Consider the following 21,231-nt stretch of genomic DNA (forward strand, 5'->3'; position numbering starts at 1 on the left):
TGAGGACTGCAGGGGGTTCTGAGTAACAGAAGCAGGTGAGAGCCACACAAGTCACCCCATCCTAGATTTTCCTGGGTGTGTAGTTTTAAAAAATGTGTAGGTTTGCTAGATTTCCCTAGGTGCTGGCTGAGCTAAGGCCCAAAATGCACAGCTAGGCACATTGCAAAAATCGGTCAGTTTTTACTGGAAAGATGTGATGCATCTTACATTGAATTTTAGGCAGTTTTGTGTGGTGGGAACTATGCCTACCCACACAAGTGAGCTACCATTATTATAAGTGGACTTGATGAAATGCTGGGAGAGTGGAAGTTTTTGGATTCCCGTAGATTCCAGAACTCCCCATCACAAAAATGGGAGGAAAATGAGGTTTGTTTTACAAAGTTTGATATTTGCAAGGGATTCTGGGTAAAAAAACCTAGTGAAAGCCACACAAGTCACCCCATCCTGGATTTACCTGGGTGTCTAGTTTTTAGAAATGTAGAGGATTGCTAGGTTTCCATAGGTGCTGGCTGAGCTAGGGACCAAAATCCACAGCTAGGCATATTGCAACAAAAGGGTACGTTTTCACTGGTAAAATGTGATGTGTCCACGTTGTGTTTTGGGCCGTTTCCTAATAGGCACTAGGCCAACCCACACAAGTGACATACCATTTTTATCGACAACCTTGGTAAAATGCTGGGTGGGTGGAAGTTTGTAGCTCCTTGCAGATTCCAGAACTTTCCATCACAGAAGTGTGAGGAAAATGAGTTTTTGGGAGAATGTTTGAGATTTGCAAGGGATTCTGGTTAACAGAACCTTGTGAGAGCCACACAAGTCACCCCTTCACAGATTCCCCTGGTTGTCTAGTTTTCAAACATGTACATGATTGCTAGGTTTTCCTATGTGCCAGCTGAGCAAGGGCCCAAAATCCAGGGTTAAGCACATTTTAAAAAAGGGTCAGTTTTCGCTCGAAACATGTGATCTGTCCACGTTGCGTTTTGGGCTATTTCGTATTGTGGGCACCAGGCCTACTCACACAAGTGGGTACCATTTGTATCCTCAGACTTGAGGGATTGCTGGGTTGCTGGGCGTTTGTGGCTCCCTGCAGATTACAGCACTTTCCAGCACAGAATGTGAGGGAAATGTGTTTCTTTTAACAAAGTTTGAGGTTTGCAAGGGATTCTGGATAACAGAAGCTGGTGAGAGCCACACAAGTCACCCCATCCTGGATTTCCCTGGGTGTCTTGTTTTAAAAATATATAGGTTTGCTAAGTTTCCCTAGGTGCCGGGTTAGCTAGGACCCAAAATTCACAGCTAGGCACACTGCAAAAATAGGGTGAGTATTCACTGGAAAAATGTGATGCGTCTTCGTTGCGTTTTCGGCCATTTCCTGTGGCGGGCTCTAGGCCTCGTTGAGCACCAGGAGGCGTTCAAAAGGGGGCCAGGGCTTCCACAGCACGGGAGCCTAATTTCCACTTACTGGTTGCTTGTTGCTGGAGACACCTGCTTCTGCCACTGACTCTTTGGGTCGCCTGCTCTTGCTGCAAAACCACAGGGGCACTATTGTTGACAGGCGGGAGGCGCCTGGGGACTACCATTGCTGCCCGTGCTTATCATCCTGACTTGCTCTCCTTGGAATAGATTTGTAGTGGGACGTGTGACAGCCTTGTCTACTAAGTTGTTGTGTACAGAGGGTTTTTTTTGATTCTCAATCAGACCTGGGTAGTCCCTTCCCCGCAGTGTAGGTCTCTTGGTTTTTTCCTTCTGCTCCCTCCATGAAATTGTAATTGGGCGGAGGTTTTATTTCATAACTTTTTAATTAGATGTTATAATTGTCATCAGTCTTGTGAATTAATGGTTTACTGCTCTTTTTAGATAATTTATTGTGTCGATCTAGTTTTGTGTTATTTTGGTATCGCTAATTAATTATGTTACCAAAGTTTGTATCCACTTATTTTTGATAGTATGTCTTTTATGGTTTTATAATTGAAATAAAGACTGATGAAACTGAAACTGAGCTACCATTTTAATCATTAGACTTCAGGAAATTCTGGGTGGGTGGCAGTTTGTGGCTTCCCATAGATTCCAGAACTTTCCATCACAGAAATGTGAGGAAAATGAGGTTTGTTTTGAGATTTTTAAGGGATTCTGGGTAACAGAACCTGGTGAAAGCCACACAAGTCACCCCATCCTGGATTCCCTTGGGTATCTAGATCTAAAAAATGTACAGGTTTGCTAGGTTTTCCAAGGTGCTGGCTGAGCTAGGGCCCAAAATTCACAGCTAGGCACATTGCAAAAAAAGGGTCAGTTTTCACTGGAAAAATGCTATGTGTCCACTGTGCGTTTTGGGACGTTTCCTGTCATGGGCACAAAGCCTACCAACACAAGTGAGTTACCATTTCTATCGATAGACTTGGGGAAATGCTGGGTGGGCAGAAGTTTGTGCTTCTCACAGATTCCAGAAGTATCCATCACAGAAATGTGGAGAATTTTCTTTTTTACAAAGTTTGAGTTTTGCAAGTCATTTTGAACAATACCCTCTAATTCACATGCTAATATGGGCACCCATAAATTTAGAGATGCACAAATAACCACTGTTTCTAAACTCCATCAACCACATGCATCAAGCGATTTTGGAGTCGCAAACGGTGCGAATCGCAAAATTCGGCCGTTTGCAATTCCAAAATCACTTTTTTGGATGCATTAAACAATTGTTTAGAAATTGCAATTTTTTGCGATTTCTAAAAATGTGATTGCATTTAAGGAATCACGTTTTTGCGATTCCTTAAATGCAATGCATGAATTTTTAATAAAATGCGAAAAAAAGGTTGAACCTCGTGTTAATTTGCGAAGTCTTTCAAAAATGCTCAAAAATGCATTTTTGAAAGTGTCATGTTACACACACACATGTCCTTAGGACATGTGTGTGTGAAACTTTCACTTAAAAAAACATTTCAAGGGTGCAGTAGGGTTCCTTTGGACCCCCTCAGCACCCTTGAAATGCATTAACAAATTGCGATTCGCAAAATGAAAATCGCAAAATGTTAATGCCTTCCCATTGATTCCTATGGGCCTTTTGGCCCATAGGAATCAATGGGAAGGTTTTCCTTAATTGCGATTCGCAAAATGTGAATCGCAATTAAGGAAAATTAAGAAATCGCAAAAATATTTGCGAATTATTCATGCATTGCCGTTTGCGATTTCTAAATTGCGATTCCTTCATTTTCGCAATTTAGGAATCGCAAACGGGTGCCATGATGCATGTGGCCGCATGTCTTGTTCTGATTTCAGATGTACACAGGTTTCCTTGATACCTATTTTCACTCTTTATATTTTACCAAATGAGTTACTTTATACCCAGTACAGAATGAAAAACCAATTGTAAGGTGCAACTCAGGTATTGACTCTGGGTATCTGGTTCTTGGAGAACCCATAAGCCTCATATATCCCCATAACCAGAAGGGTCATGCGGTACTAGTGGTGTATATCTTTCAAACATCTACAATAGCTAGAAGAAGTTACAGGTACAACTAAATTTCAATTTTCTATTATTTCAATTGTTACTTTAAATTTGGAATTGTGTCTTCTTTTTGAAAATATATAGCTATCTGGGATCCATTATTGGTTTCCTCCCCATTTCTTCCATTAACTGGAAGAAGGTTGAAAACACAAAAAATAGTAAAAATAGGCTATGTGCCAGTAACATGCCAAAACTGTGTAAACAAATGTGGTTTTCTGACACAAGTCTGCCTGTTCCTGAAAGGTGTAAAATGGTGATTTTAGCACCACAAGCCGTTCATTGATACCATTTGTAGGGAAAAAAGCACAGCACTTTTCCCCATTTTTCCCCAAAAAACCAAAATGTCGCTGTATGTTGCCCAATTTTATGAACTGCCTCCAAGGGAATCCGCAAACCCTATGTACTTTCGGAATCCTCGACATGTTAGAAGAAAAGGGCGCCAATTTGGTGTTGGTCACTTATGTGGACAAAAGATTATGGGGGCCTAAGCACAAACCACTCCAAATAGCCAAAAAAGGGAGTGGCCAGGAGGGAGAAAAGGCCTGGCAGCGAAGGCGTTAAAGGGCACTAAAACAAACAAATGCATGGCAGGGGGGTGGCTTTAGGCCAACAAGAGAAGTTACAACAGGTCTTGAATGCTCGCCCTAAAAAGCAATCAAAGACAAGGTGGTCTGCTGACACCAGTAGGCCACCATACCTGTGATGGCTGCAACTCCTAATGGATCGCAAACTGCGACTTACCTCATTATTATTCATGAGGTAGATCAATTTGCAACCCACTACGCTAAATGAAACTCAATGTTTTCATACATTAGGAAAAGCGATTTCCTAATTGTGATTCACAAATAATCGTAATTAAGTAATCCCCAGTTCTCAAATTTGTACATATGGTCCTTAGTGACTTCTTCCTCCTAAGTTATTAATCTAGAAAATATGTAAAAGTCATTCTCCATAGTTTGCAAATATAGAGTAAATTAGCTGCAGTTGTGGTCAAGCAATCATTAGAGTATTGTTCCTGAATTTGTAGGTCAGGTGTCCCAAAATAGGTACTGATGATCTGAAAGCAAAATTGGATGAAAGGCTAATTGCATATGAAAAACCGAAAAGACGTAACTTGAATACCTGTTAACCTATTAAAAATTCCACTAAACTTTGCCATAGCGGCACACTGAGAAACATCAGTGATCAGCATCAGAGAATCATCCATTGTCTTGAGAAATTCTTTTGCGCTCTTCTTAGGTAACTAAGCATCATTCTCCACAAATGGTTAATTGCATTAAGGCCTCTTTACAAAGGTATATGGGGGCATTTAAAGAAATACATCTGTAATACTAGTAAGTACTCTTACATTACTTTGTTAGGAGCCCTAAATCATAGAATGAGAATATTCAAGGATATACATTGACTACAAATAAAAAAACAGTACCCTTTTTGTACTTTTTCTAATAGTGGAATGTACGTTTTGGGAATGATTCACGGAGGCAGCGGTCCATAACATAGAACTCCTGTAGTACTAATTCTCCTATCCATAATACCTAATCATATGAAAGTGGAAATGTAAGGTCATATTTAAAAACCTGTATCACCACCACAATGTCACTTTTTCTGATGTTGTAGTGGCGATAGGGGCTTTGCCATATTCACAAGGCAGTGTTAAGCCACTTAGCGCCGCCTTGTGAATAAGGCCCCCTTTCATGCTACACTTAGCGTGAAAGGGGAGAGCAATGGGTTTGCAGTTGGCGTTCCATCACAACACCCTTTGATTTTGACACTGCCCCATTTTCACAAGGGCAGCATAAATATGGAGCAGTGCCAAAATTGGGACCAGGGAAAATCAAATGTTTCATTTCTCCTTGTTTTTGCTGTTTCTATGCGTGCTATGTTGTACAGCACACATAGAAACAGCAAAAGGCCATTGATTGTTTGTGCAGGAAGGTCCCCCTTCCTGCACATAAACACTCAATAAAAAAATGACGTTTTGCAACTTCTATGTGTGCTGTATTTAGCAGACTGTGGCGGGGTGGATGGAGTGGCACGGAGACTAGATCGTGGTAAATAAGATTTTTTCTTTCTTGATTTGAGTGTTTCCCTTGCCAATATCGCGGGGTCCGTGGTTGCGGTCGCTTACGGGGGCCTTCTGTAGTCTTGGTGAAGGGATGTGGGGTCTCTAGCAGGATACTCTTCGGGAGGCTCTCCGCCGTGGTACATAAGAGAGGGAGGAAGAGACACTCAGGTCAGGTACAACTGTCCAGTGCTGTTATTCCCCTTATAGGATTCCCAGGGGGTGAGGGATCACCAGTGCATTAGTGTATATACAAAATTTATATACACAGGAAGAATCATGTGGTAGAAGTGAGGGAAGGTGAGGGGAGCGTGAGGAGGGATTACTTAGTGACAACGTATCTCTGTACAACCAACACTCTGATGATCAGTCGACTCAGTACTCAGCGTTCGCTTGGCAGTCTGGAGAATTACAGGGCTATCCGACCTATGCTCAGGAGTTATAACTGCCGTCCCTCCCCACCTCCCCACCCAGCCCGACATGCGCTTACGCACCTGGCTGAACCACACTCCTCCTCCCTGAGTGTGGCTGGGCGATACACGGGAACGGTGGCCTCCAGGAGCAGGAACCTCCGTCTTCGGTTCTTCGGTGCTTCGGGACCACTCCTTCGCTCGCTGTCATTCTCCTCCACGCCAGTTCACCGGTTCTCCTCTGCATACAACTCTCTCGTCGGTGATGTCACATGCCGACTGTGTCTCTTCCGCCTTCTTCTCCAGTCCGGGACTACCTACGTCATCGGGAGATGTGTACTCGCTGTCCACTTCTTAGTAATTAAAGGGACCTTCCTCGATCTCATTCCAAGCTCACCCCCCGTTCACTCTCCAGTAGCTCTGCTTGGGGTGTAAAGAAGGGAGAGTACTCGAGTCAGCTACCCACCACTCGTTATGGGTTAAAACCCCCTCGCTTAGCTTAGGTTCTTTGCTACACAGACACAAAGAGATGATGGACAGAACAATGAAACTTTTCAGACACTTACTCCTAGTCACAGATCTGGGTTGAATCCATCATCTTTCTTTAGTTCACTTTGCCACCCAGTTCAGACCCTATATGCAAATCAGTCTTGACCCTGTGCCTCATGGGAACAGTACAGTCTGAACGGCCAAGCCAGGTCTTCCCTGGACCAGAAACATGCATCCTGGGACCGGTTTTGGGTTAACACCCCTCATCAGCCAGGCTAGCTTGAATCTAGTGGCAAAGTGAGCAAGGGACCCACGTCTGGGCATACCCTGCCAATGTAGGGCAAACAAAGCAAACACAAGGAGATGATGGACGGAGCACTGAAACTTTTCAGAAAATCATCCCCAGTTTCTTTCCAAAGAAGGCTGTCCCTTTCAATGGCAAGCCCCACACTAAGGCAGCTGCCTTGGACACTTTATTCTAGTCCTGTGCGTTACAAGCAACCTCAAAGCTCACAAACCATTCCAGGATATCCTGATCTTCTATATACACATGTTCAGGATCTCTTAGAACCTTAGACAAAACCTGGCCTTAATAGGAGATAGAGTCACTTATCCCAGATGGAGTTGTCATAACTTCTATCTTAAGCTTCTATCTCTCTCAAGGGCTATCTTTTCTTTCTCCAGCTCTCTTCCCCTTTCCTTTTCCCTTTCCTTGCACTTTTTCTATTTCTCTTCCTAGTGCCATTCCTCCTGTCCTGCCCACCTTCCCTCCTCTTGTTCTAGGTGAGCTAGTCTAAGCTTCCTCTCAAACTCCCTGACCTTATCTTCTTGCACACCTTCTGGAGAGTCAACTGCAAGTTCAGGGTCTCTGCTAGACTCAACCCACCCTCAAGATTTACTCCTGGAATTGGTGACTGTGGTACCCTAGAAATTCGAGGTGATGTACACACCTGGGTCATTCTAGAAACTACAAGGGGGTAAGTGTATCTGGAAAACTCTGGAAAGTAAATTAGGGGACACACTTGGCATTTCTCTGGGATAGATCAGTGCTAATGGGACCCGAGAGACTGACTCCACAGTGCTCTCCTCCTGGGTTCCTAACAAGGTTCCCTTCACTGAGTGTACCACTGCCTCTTCCTTTTAACCCAGAATCTCAAACTGGTCCCTAATGCAATCAGCAAGGATCTCTCTGTCCCTACTCCTGGGAACCCTTCATCTAATGTCCCTATAGAGAGCCTTCATCTGATCTACCAACATGGTGCTGACTGAGGATTATTCTCAACTCTGTGATTTGATTTATTCATGTATGCAAACTTGGCTTGTAAAAAAAAGAAAAAGCAGCATTGCTGTGTTACTGGCATAAACTGAACATGGCCATTGCCAAACATGCACCATAGACTTCTAATCGTTAGGTGTCCTACTGCCCACTGCCAATTATCAGAACCCCTTTCAGATGGCCACGGGGCAAGCATAAGCTACTGGCCAAATGTGGGGCTTGAGGCCTTTTGCTCCTGATGTCCTGGTGCCGCACTTACGAAGAGTTCTCAGCAACTGGGCCAAGTACTAATTCAGCACTTGACTCTCAATGGTAGCACGGGTTGAGCAATCCCAGGCTTCTCGGGCAAGTGGTAGGTGTACAGACAACGATATCCAGTTAATGATTGTCCTGTCAAATACTTATTTTTATATAAAAGGCAGTATTTATATGCAAACACAAAGTATAATACGGCACACCACAAATAATACTCATAGTCTTCTCAAGGCAGATCCACTTCAGCATCAGCTTCTCTAGTCCCCCCTCTCAGTCTTAAGACCATTTTTATTACCCAGTTACATGAGATGACATCTAAGCTAGTCCCCACTTGTCAGTTAAATTCTTGGAAGTTCCACAATAGCTTGACAAAGGTTAAAGTATCACCACGCAGTAGCACATAATTTAGAGCAAGTTCCCCAAGGCCCAGTATACAGTTTAAACCACTCTTGCTGGAGTGTTGGGGCATGCATCTATAGGCCAGAGATGAGCATAGGTTTTGGGTCGTAGGCTTCCACTGCGCTCCTCTGGTCACATGGTAAGTCTTCCAGAATCTGGTAGCCGATCTTGGATGTCCCTGGATTCTGGTAGTTGAATAGTTGCTCTTCTTCCATGGGTCATGACCCTCTCCTTCTTCCTGCCTGACCGCTACCTCAGGGCGACAGCCCTTCTACTTCACAACAGCCCCTGTCTGGTATACTGGGAGTCGCAAGCAGCAGCACACAGGCTGACAAACGCTTCAGGTCAGAGCACAACACAACGGCCCTCCTCTTGTATTGTCACAGTGATGCACTAGGGTGACAGCCCTCAGTCTTATCCATGGTCTCCACCTGGCATATTGGGGGTGTTGCGAGCAGTACCAATAAGGCGACGATTCCTCAGGTCATGGTGTTGCACTAGGGGATTGCCCTTCTCTCATTGCATCGTGGCACCAAGAGCAATAGTCCTCATTCTTCACAGCCGCCACAGCGTGGCATACAGGAGTTACAACGGCGCTTATGGACAGACAGCCCAGTCGGCGAACCTGTCCTAATGATCTGACTGTCCCACTCCACTCCTGGGATTTACTTGGCTGGGATTTTGGTGCATTCCTAGCATTACGAAGAGTTGTAATCCTAATAAGGCATCAAAATGGCACGCCTCTCAGATGCAGATGTAACAAGGAGAAATATCCTTGTTTCTCGTTGTTGCTTCGGTTTATTATATGTGCTGCATTCTGCATCACACAAAAAGAAAATGCCTTTAAGGACTGTTTTTGTGCAGAAGAGTGTCCCTTACTGCACAAAAACAATCCTGCTCGTAATGCAGACACCCGGTTCAGTTTTGGAAGGGTGCCTGTTTTGGTGCTAGGCAGCACATAGTGAGCCAACACAAGAAGGCATCAGAAATGTCCTACAGCTTCATAAATATAGTACATGCCTGTTTTCTCTCTTTCACACAATGCAGTGCAGCATGTCGCCTTGCTGCGTTGTAATGTGCGAAATGTATTGAATCTGTACCTTAATCTCTAGTCCTGGTCACAACAGGCAGAGCACATGCTGAGCGTCATCATACTGAAGTACAGTTTCGGTTTGACAATTTGGGAGTCTCAAGCTTCATTTTTGATAACCCATTTCAAGACACAAATGTGATTTAGTGTCTCTGACTTAAATGTTTGTGTACTGGGGTGGACTACTTTGAGGTGCCCACTCCTCTGTTGTGCTGCTCTTCCAGAGAGCAGTCTATTACAACAGGACAGTCTTCAATCTTGATTGCCCCAAACACAGGACATGGGTATGACTAGAGTTTTACACCTGGATGTCAGCCTCAGTGATATCTGCTGCAAACGATTACCAAAGGGCTCCAGCCCCACTCTCTATGAATCCCTTATCAGCCCCACTCTCTATGAATCCCTTATCAACCCCACTCTTTATGAATCTCTTATCAGCCCCACTCTTTATGAATCCCTTATCAGCCCCATCTCTTTCCTGAGAAGTGCCAGGCACTGTTGGCCAGTGACCTCTTTCTGAAACAAAGGGCCCCTTTTGAAGTGTACTGACACGCCTGTCTGTTACTTCCTCCAGTATGTTTCCCACCCAGCTCACATGCATGCAGCAGTCAACAAAACCGTCTGGTGGAATCCCCTACCTCCACAGGTTCCTCCAGAAATCCCTTGGGTTTCCAATCTAGACCCACGAAGGCTCATGCACTGTACCACTCCCAGGCACTGGTGCATCCTTAGCACTGCACACAATGCCGTGGGTAGCTTTCCATGTACTGCTGCCACAGGCATGCATACATAACAGTGCACCATGTGAAGAAACATGTGCCAGCCCCCTGCACTGCTGCCACGGGCACATATAAAAAACAGCTCACTGTGTAATGCACCCGCTTATCCAGCCCTCCATCCATCCTAAGGGAGGCCAATGGTGAGCAAAGCATGCAACAACAGAACTTCAATTAACCCCTTAAGTGCTGCGTCGGGGCATTGGCCGACGGCAGCACTACCTCCTCAGTGCTGCGCACGACTATTGGACGTCCATTCAGCACTAGTTCCAATGGACAGCGCAGCACTGGGGAGGGATATTTGCGAGCATCTATGAGGTTAAGTGGGTAAGTATGTTGCACTCCTATGAACAGGTAAACCAGCCTGACCATGCCACTGATTATTTATTAGAAAACAGTATGCTGCCACCTTTGTGCTCATGCTACTTAGCTCTTGGTAATGGCTGCAGCTATTATGAGGGTAGTACATTGCACACCCCTCCCGGTTTAACCAGATCGCGGGCCTTGGCCATGGAGCACTTGCATGATCCTTGTTTGCCAATGAACACAAATTGTTTCCAAGGATCCTGATATTTCCGCAGCTAGACTATTTAGGGCTGTTATACATGCCTATCACCATGCAAGGGACTTTTTCATCTCAAAGCCTCCAAAGTGTCTCGCTCAAGCCAGATATATACGGTAACCATTTTAACCGGTTAAGTGAAACATGCGCACAACCCAGCCTTGGTGTTGTACCTGTTCAATTGTTCAGAAAGAACGAGATATATATATAACCAGAAATAAGCACTTTATACATCACATCCATAAACCATTAGTTGGTGAATAAGAGTTTAGCTACAAAAAGAAATGCATCTTACAAACAAATATGTTTGCTTGTATTACATCAGATTATACTCTACAATTGAAATAATAAAGGGCCTATTTAGTGAACATTTGCCTCTGCAATTTCATGGGAGCAACTTATACTTTTCAATCAGAGAAGAATGTGTGAATGCACTGATGAGCTCGGCAGATGTTTGGAATTGGTTTTGTGACTTTAAGAAAAGCACAAAGAATGGAAGAAAGAACAACTCAGAAACATTTTTCTTATTTGATAACAGAAATCCCTATTAGGAAAATCCCCATGACCAGTGACAAATGGTTTTTACTATATCTTGTAACAGCCATATTTGTTTCTAGACATCTAATGGACTTCTGTAGACAAAGTTTGATTTCATTGTAGGGTGAAATGTGTTATTTGTATCTAATGGTGTCTACTTCAGTCAGTTGAATATCTCTTGTGGTTTTTGCTGGACTACCATGTTCCAATGCTCACAATTCCATTTGCCTGTATTGGCCTAAACGAATACAACCAACTTGTCAGCTGGAAATTCTAGCAGAGAACTGTTTAGAGAATAGAAAACCAAAGAAACAGTACAATAAAGTAACACCTTAGAGGGCAGGAAAGCTTTTCTGCTATGTCAGGCATGTTCTACCTAAGTCCAAGAAGGACAGATCCAGGTAAAATTGCCAGCTACAGGCTAAACACTGACCATGTAAATAATTTTAATTTCAACATCCCTTATCTAAATGTATCTTACATGGATACCCTGAAAATCAAACATGGAGCAGGCTCTCTTAGACCTAAATTAGACCCCCATGAGTTCTGAATTATAACTTTCTTCAAAACACAGACCTAACACACTATAAACAGGCATGCACAGCATGCAGATGCAGTTATTAGATATAGCACTAAAAAAGGCAAGAAATTACACAATTCAGAACTATTTAAGAGAAAACATGCTACGTGATTCTCACTACCCAATTATATGCACATATACATATATGCTTTCTAAACACTACAGGAATGTACTATCAAGATACTACTAAGAGTGACATTTAATCTGTGAAACCACAGTCATTAAAAATTATTGCTTCGTGTTCTCTACCACCTTGAACATAGTGCACTTGGATAATGGTTTAATATACCCGTAGCCTTTTAGACTGGACTGACAAACTCACCATACCCATCTCAATGTTCAGCCAACACCTCTCGGTCAACCCCAAAGAAAACAACACACTTTTATATGCTTCAAAGATTTCTTCATAGAAAACCTAAAGCTTAAACGTATATCTTGCCTTGTAGCCTGCATGACTGATGTCAACACATATTGCATAAACTAATACTTTGGCTTAGTTTACAAGTTTTTTGTTCACACAAACGGGTGACACGAATGAACTTAGTTCAATGCACCAACACAGCAATGTGAAAGACAGGTTATTGTAGGCTCCCAGGAGCCCACCCAATACATAATTGAAGTGGCATCAATGCATTTGGGTTACTAACAGCCCCTAAACAGGGATCAACGGACACAGTAGTAAATGTTAACAAACCTATTTCATTCTCCTTAATACCGCATACATAAACTACACTAAGAAAAAGAAACTTTAACTGAAAGCATTTTAGTACATCTAAAATAATCACATAGAAAATCATAATAACAACACAAAGGAATGTTGTGAACAATAAATATAAAATGAACATTTCAGCCATAGTTAAAGTGTCATCTAAGAATCTAACACACTAGAGCTTGCTTCTATGTGCTACCCTAGGAGAGTCTGCAGTACCATAACTCGCACCTAGAGTTTCCAAGGGACAATTAGCCTGTTGCGTAGCTGTTTACAATTATAGCACTGTAGTTGTCAAAGTCAGAGAGGCTGTGTTCAATATGAAAGGAAAACACATATCACATCAGCTCCTCACCTCCCAGGCAGCCTCTCTGGCAGTAGCTTGTGCAATAGTCTGGTGAAAAGGAGCTCTCCTTATAAGTGGTCAAGTAGCAGCCATTTTTTAGGTCGAGCCTACAGCAGCGCATGCGCTGTTTGCACGAATTTAGTAAGGGGCTTTTCAAAGTGGTACCCGCCAGCCACCAGCTTGCAGTTACGTACACAAGCATGCGCGCCTCGCACCGCCTCTCCAATCATTGCTGCGCACGCATCCTTTGCGTGCTTAGCACGTCATCGCGATCGCGATCACATTCGTTTTCACCGCAATCGCGATGACGTGCGGCATTGTAGTTGCCTTGGCCCGCTTTCCGTCAACAGCATCCACAATAATATTGGTAACCTTGGCTAATGTAACTCGTCCCACGGCCGTTCCTTTACTGAACTGTGCTCCATCTTACATTGACTTTTGTTCTGCGTTTGTTTGAAATTTGAGTGTTTCTGCTGTTTGTCTGTCCCTCACTATGTGAAGATGGTACTCTGCCATGGGAGTTTAATCATTTGTTTTTGTAGCTTTTCAAATGTATTTGTTTAATTGCTTGTCGTTTTGTCTTTGTAGTAGGGCAGTTCAGCTTACACAACTCAAATGTATTGTCGGTTTTATGTTGAATTAAGTATTTTTGCATAGCCTCTTCCAAGCCTCTAGAGTCTACCTTGCCCCCTCAAAAAGGAGGGAATCTATGTCATCCCCCTTCAGCCCACCACCGGGTTTAAATACACTTGGGGTTATTGTTTCCCTTCACTCCAGTGGATTGTGTGTCCCCTCATGTCTTTGTCTCTGCCCTCAATCTTTAAGTGCTACACAAAGTGTTCTCATCAAATGCCTAGATTTCTCTCTACTTTCCTTGTTGAGTAATGAATTCTCTAGTTCTTGGAAGAGAACTCGTTCATTTTTAATCAACTAAGCAGGTTACTATCCTCTAGTGGCCATGCATAGTTCGAACACAAATGTATGCCGTTCACTTCTTGTTAATTACGTTTCTCCCCATGCCACCAAGCAGAGTTACTAAGAGTTGATAACATTATGGTATATACTTGAAGTTGAGCAGCCCTAAGATAGTTGTTTCCAATCTTCCATCTGCAATCGGTGTCTTCTAGAGCTACCTCTGCATCACTTGATTTTAAAGCTGTACAGTATGGAAATCTATTTGAAGTGGTCAATCAATATGTCCCCATTGAGGTATCAAATGACAGCCCAAACACATTTAAATCTTTCGTTGTATATCTTAAGCTTTCATTGGAAATTCTTCATTTTTCTGATTTATAATTGATGTTTTATGAGTTGGTGTTCCTTTTAACCTAATCTTGTCAAGCTAAATGATTGGGATGCAGACATTTTCTGTTGCTATTTTTCATAACCTAGTTCTGAATCTTTTCTCTTCATCCAAGTTGGATATTCCAGTAGACTCGAGGAAGATGCCTAGGGCTGCTGCAGTCCAGGGGGTCCCCAGCAGGAAATCTTGCTGCATAAAAAGGCAGGACTGACAGAAGGTGTCCAAAGTAAATTGGCCTGGGTTTCTTGACATCGATTTTTCCATAGTGGCCTAACTGGACTGAGATAGGCTTCTTTTTAGCACTGTTAAACTTTTGCCTAGCCTTTGTGAAAATTGTAATGTTATGGAGATTTTTGAGGCGCGTGATTACCTGGAGGTGTCCTGGCGCTGGTTACATCTCGTGCAGCAGAACTAGGAAGGAAGAATTATTTGTTAAAGAGCCAGGTCTTCAACCCTTTCCTAAAAGCTAGAAGATTGGTAGCATTTCTCAAGTGGACTGGGAGACCATTCCAGGCTTGGCTGCACCTAAAGAGAAGCTTCTGACACCCCTCTGGGCCTTTTTTGTGTGGGTGGGACTACAACCAGTTTAGCTTCTGATGATCTCAGAGTTCTTACCGGTCTATATCACTGAAACTGGCGTCTTAAATGATCAGGTCCCCCACCTTGCAGCGCTTTAAAAACAATACACAGGGACTTAAACTGCACCCGGTTCCTAACCGGGAGCCAGTGCAGTTTTTTTATTTCTTTAGAGATTGGGGACAATTTGGAAGTACCCGTATGAAGTCTGTCCGTGGCATTCTGAAGCAGCTGCAGTTTATACAAAAACTTTTGCTGAATATTTAGGTATAAGCTGTTACAATTTGAATTTATTTGAATTTAAAATTTGAATTTGAATTTGAATTTAAAAACATTTCTATAGCGCGCTTATACCATGCGGTTTCATGGCGCTTTTAGATTGCGAGGAGACAGCAGGAGCAGAGGAAATTTAGACAGCGAAGGCTCGGGAGAAGAGTAGAGTTTTGAGGCTTTTCCGAAACTCTGTGTAAGAGGGTGTCGTGCGGAGTTCCACAGGGAGGGAGTTCCAAAATACAGGGGCGAGAGCCGCAAATTTTGTTCCGCCAGCCTTTTTCTTTTTGAATCGGGGTACAGTTAAGAGTGCCAAGTGGGTGGAGCGGAGCTCTCTGCCCGGGATGTAAGGCTTAATAGCAGAGCAGATGAACTCCGGAGCGGTGCCCGATTTGGCCTGAAAAGTGAGGCAGCCGAGCTTAAACATGGCTCGCTCTTTCACCGGCAGCCAGTGAAGTGCCTGCAAAGAGGGGTGGCATGATGGAATTTGGGCAGGCCGTGGATCAGGCGGGCAGCCTGGTTCTGCACTAGTTGCAGACGGTGAATGGCATAAGCAGGTGCGCCATTGTAGATGATGTTACCATAGTCTAGGCGCGAAAGCACCATTGCCATCACTATAACCTTTAGGGCAGGGAGGGAAAAGAAGCGGGAAATCTTCCTAATAGTTCTAAGGGAGAAAAAACAAGAAGAGACAACAGAGCTCACCTGTGAGTGGACAGAAAGTGAAGGGTTAAGAAAGATTCCTAGAGTTTTGACTTTGGGAACAGGGAGAGGGGGGACACCAAGTGAGAGGGGCCAGTGAGAAGGGGACCAAGGACTGCAACCACCTCCGGTCAAGACTAATTCCGTCTTGTCCGGATTAAGTTTGAGGTGGTTGCAGTTCATCCAATCCTGGATGAACAACATAACAGATTGGACGTTCTGAAAAGATGAGGGGGAATGAGAAAGGTTGAAAATTAGCTGGAGGTCATCGGCGTAATTAAACACCGTGACCTCAAGCTGCTGCAACATAAAAATGAGGGGGAAGATGTATAAATTAAACAGAAGAGGGGAAAGGGAAGAGCCTTGGGGGACCCCGCACACAACCTTACGAGAGGCAGCAGTGAAGCCAGTGAGATGGACCGCCTGAGCCCTGTCACTCAGGAAGGACTCAAGCCAGGTGAAGGCTAGGCCCTCTATGCCCGCCGCCCTGACACGGGTGAGAAGGGTGGAATGGTCCACCGTGTCAAAAGCGGCGGACAGGTCTAAAAGAACGAGGGCCTGCGGGAGGTTGATGTCAATACCTTCGCGTAGGCTGTCCATCACTGAGATCACTACCTTTTCCGTGGAGTGGAGGGGGCGAAAGCCCGCCTGCCGGGAAGAGAGGCAGTGGTTGGTTTCCACGTGGGTACTCAGGGTGCTGGTTACGTGAGTTTCCAAGACTTTGCCGAAGTAAGGTAGGAGGGAGATGGGACGGTAGTTGGAAGGGGATGAGGGGTCAGCACCGGCCTTTTTTAGAATAGGGATGACCGTTGCGAATTTGGACAATAGTCCAGCTTCAATAAAACCAATGCTGTGACCACTGTTTTCAGGCATCCTAGCGGAAGAAGCCGTACTACCTTCTTAACAATTCTCAGAACATGTGCTGTTTTTGAGACTACTGCATTGACCTGGGCTCCCAGGGTCAGTTTCTCATCCAACAAAACTCCCGGATTCTTCACCTTGTAGGAAGGTGAAGGGAGTGAACTCAAAGAGGCCGGCCATCAATTGGGAGTCCACAAATTGGGGTCATTCCCAAACAGCATCATTTCGGTTTTGTCCAAATTCAATTTTAGGCAGTTTTCTGCCATCCATTTTCCTACTGCTTCCACGCAGGACTGAAAACAGATCCAGTTCTTGGCCGGGTAATAGAGACACCATAATTTGTGTGTCATGTGCATAAGATGTGATCCCAAATCCAAAGGCCCTGATCACAGGGGCCAGAGATGAGACATACACATTAAAAAAGTGTTGGGCTCAAAGATGACCCCTGCGGCACATCACATGGCAGTGTAAAGAGTTTTGATTGAAATTTCCTCAGGAATACAATCTGCCCTCTGTCTGATAGAAAAGACTTGAGCAGATCCCAGGCTTTACTCCATAGGCTTTACCCCATACCCCACAATCCCTGAGACGATCTATCAAAATCTCATGATGAACCGTATCAAATGCAGCAGAAAGATCCAATAGAATCAAGTCTGCCCTACCTCCCCGATCCACTGCTGCTCTGATCTCTTCTGTAGCCTTGATGAGAGCCAACTCTGTGCTGTGTCCCTCTCTAAAACCATATTGTGAGGGATCCAAAGCATGAACTTCCTTAAAAAAAGCACTGAGGTGACAATTCATAGCTTTCTCCACCATTTTGGCGGGGAGATGAAGACGGGAGATTGGGCGAAAGTTGTTCGGGTCATTGGGGTCCAGATTTGGCTTCTGTAAAAGGGGAAGTATTGAGGCTACCTTCCACTGCTTAGAAAACCGTCCAGTTTCAAATATGCCATTAAAAATGGCAGCAAGAGATAAAGCATTTGGCCCAGGGGCTAATTTTATAATCATTACTGGGAAAGAGTCAAAAGGCAAACCCAATTTAATTCCCGTTAGGAGCTCCAAAGTGTCGTGCACAGTCAGTGGTCTAAATTTGTCCTAGGCATAGGGGGAAAATCTCATGTGTTCGGAGGCCTCCTTCACCATTTTTGAACCATCATCGTTAGATCCACTAAAGACTGAAAATATGCTCACCACTTTATTAGGAAAGAATTTGACGATCTCCTCACATAGGTCGAAACTAGGTTGGACAATAGCTTGCCTCAGGGAAGCTAATTCGGAGACCGGTTGGAAGAGCTCTTTGGGTGGATTTTTTACCAATTCAATTTGGGAAGAATACAAATTTTGTTTAGCAAAGAAAATGGCTTGCTTATAAATTTGGAGGCTTGATTTATACAATTTCTTCTCAGCATCCATAAAGCCTTTCCTCCAATTGCGTTCTAGGCATTTACAATTACATTTGAAAATCTTTATCTCCTCAGTACTCCATAGAGACGAGGGATGAAATCTTTTCGGAAGGATAGTTTTGAGTGGAGCTAATTTGTCACACGCCTGTGCAAGCCATTTGGTATAAGAGGCAGAGGCTATAGAGAATTTGTGTAATTTGCAAACTAAGTGCATTTATGAAAATCGTTCTACCGTCCACCCGAGTACTGTTTAAATGCCCCTTGAAGACATTAACTGCAAAAGCCTTCCACAGCCTTGTCAGCAGCTACCTTTGCTCAACTAGATGCATTGTTAGTTGTTACAGTATAATATTGTAATAGCATGTTGGCTTTTAACATCACACTTGTGTTAAACAGGCATGTGGACCAATACAAGGGCCTTAGATGCCTTTTTTTAAACAAATAAGGAAAAAGCACATCAATTCAGACTACATATTGTATGTAGTTATTACTGTCTGACCTTGAAACAGAGCTAACAAGGCATTTGTCCCAGACCGATGTCATATCAGGTGTTTCATTGAGGCCATTTTGTCTGCACATCAGGTGTGTTATCTGTATTATCTGAGTGACTGGACACCTTCTTGGGTTCTTGGAAAGATAGAAAAAATAACATCTGCATCAAAGACAGACATATCGATGATTCTGCAAAAATAGAGAAAATTGAGTCCTGGCCTGCTCAAGATGGAGTCAGGTCTCATGGTCTTTGCATCACACACTTCTAAATGACTTCATCATATTAATGGAAAAACACCCATTCTCAAAATTAAAGGCACAAGTATGAGTTTAAACCTACAGTACCGAGTAGCTCTAAAGACCACATAACAATAAAGATTATGAGCCAGTTGTAGGTGGCTAAATACCGGTCGGTAACACCGAAATTCGGTAATTTTCAGCGTTACCGACCGGTATTTAGCCATTCCTAATGTAAGTAAGGAATCGGTAAATAAGGAATCGGTAAATACTGATTCCTTAATACCGATTCCTTATTACGCTTGCATTTAAGGAATCGGTACTACCGATTCCTTAAATGCAATGTAGGAAGCACATTAAAGAGTGCTTTGCACCTTAAGAAAGCGGTAATTACCACCAACTTCAAATTGGTGGTAATTACCGATTTACCTAGAAGAAGCACTATTTTGCTTTTTTTAAAGTGCCATGTGACACACATCCATGCCCTTAGGGCATTCATGTGCGCCACATGTGCACACATGCACATTTCAGGGGTGCAACAGGGTGTCCTTTGGACACCCTGGCACCCTTGAAATACCTCCCGGTATTACTGATTCGGTATTACAGAATCGCTGATACTGAATGTCTTCAGATTCATTCCTATGGGCCTCCAAGCCCATAGAAATGAATCGGTATGTATTCCTTATTACCGAATCTCAGTTACCGATTCGGTAATAATGAATATTAAGGATTCTGTATTTTTTACTGAATCTTTACCTACATAGGAAATACCGATTTCTTAATAGCGAATTGGTAACATTGACTATTAAGAAATCCGTATTTCTGATTTACCTACATCTGGCCCTATATCTGCAAACAGGGAAACAAATGAAAGAAAAACAAACCCAACATCCTCATGCTGCTAAAGCTCCTCACCATAACAGACACAAAATTGTAATTACAAAGCTACCAGCAGAAGACTTTTCAAAACAGTCAAGCACTACATCAACCCACTAAAGGCCCACCTATTGCACGTTCTGCAGTCAGGTGCAACTACATCAACCAAATACAAAAAATCCAATAGAACTTTGACAATACCAGAACGGTTTCTCCTTCAACACCTACACCTTCATACTGCATCCCGCAATGGCAACCCTTGAAATTCTGGATTCCTATATACCTCGTCAACACCCTCAACTTCTAGAAACCAACTACTTATAAAGGTGATGTCTTGTACTCATCTTACTCCCAAGCTCTCCCAGGACAACCTCTCTCAGCTCTTCTCTTCATTGTCCCCTCCTCCCTTACCAGAGGCTTCTTCCCAGATTATCCTAGACAGGCCAGATCTTTCCGATCCCGAAGAAACCCACACTAGGCCCTGATGACCTCTCCAACTTCTCCACTCACTCATTCACTCTACATCAGCAAGATGATTGAAAAAAGAGGTCTATGCACAACTTCAAGATCACATCAATACCAACCATTTTCAAATTGGCCCCATGGACAAGGCTGCACTATCTAATAAGAGGAGGGGCATTTGTCCCACCTCCCCAGGCCCTTTCCAGACCTCAGGCACCTATGTCCCATGGCTGAGTCATTTCATAAGGGGAGGGGGAAGTGCGGCCCTACTCCCCAATCCTCCTTGAGGCCCTGGGACCACATCCCCTTTCACTGGTATTTTAAGAATGTGGTGCACAGTCCCCCTTCAAAAGCCTCAAAGATGCCCTAGTGCCCCCATCCTTGGCGCTGGTATTTTAATAACAGGGACGGGGCGTGAGGGCCCCCTCTCCCTGAGCAATAATATTGTCCCGGGTAGCCCCACCGCTATGGAGCAGGCTCACGCACGTGTTCCAGGGACCCCATTTTCAACACTGTGGTTTCCATGCCCACAAGAGTGAGGGCGGGAAGTGTATTGTGCTCCCACCAGGCGGGGGCAGAAAGCTGTATATTTGTATTTTAGTTTCAAGTACAGCAGTACTTGTCTGAAATTGTACAATACTTCTAGGAAATGTATATATATATATCACCCAGGTTTTAACATGTAAAACCGAATAAGCGGTGTATATATTGGAATGCCCCTGCTCACTGAAATATGTGGGCAGTACAAAGAATGCTGTCCACATATGTATTCTCCAACATCTGCGGGCCATCACTAACAGTGACAACACCTACCCAGTGGCCCGCCATTTTAGAGAATGCCATCGCAGTGACAACACTCAGCTCAGATACTGGGTGATAGATTCAATCATGAGCAGCAAGAGAGGGGGAGACAGGGATGCAAAATTGAGGAAACTGGAGACTAAATACATTCTACTACTTAATACTATGTCACCTATGGGCCTCAATATCACGGAGGACTTATATACATGTTTGCCTTGAAGAAATAAAAAACGTAATTGCCTTTAAAACCAGCAGGGA

The sequence above is a fragment of the Lissotriton vulgaris genome, chromosome 4_1 (assembly GCF_964263255.1).
Source record: "Lissotriton vulgaris chromosome 4_1, aLisVul1.2, whole genome shotgun sequence".
NCBI classification, from domain to species: Eukaryota; Metazoa; Chordata; class Amphibia; order Caudata; family Salamandridae; genus Lissotriton; species Lissotriton vulgaris.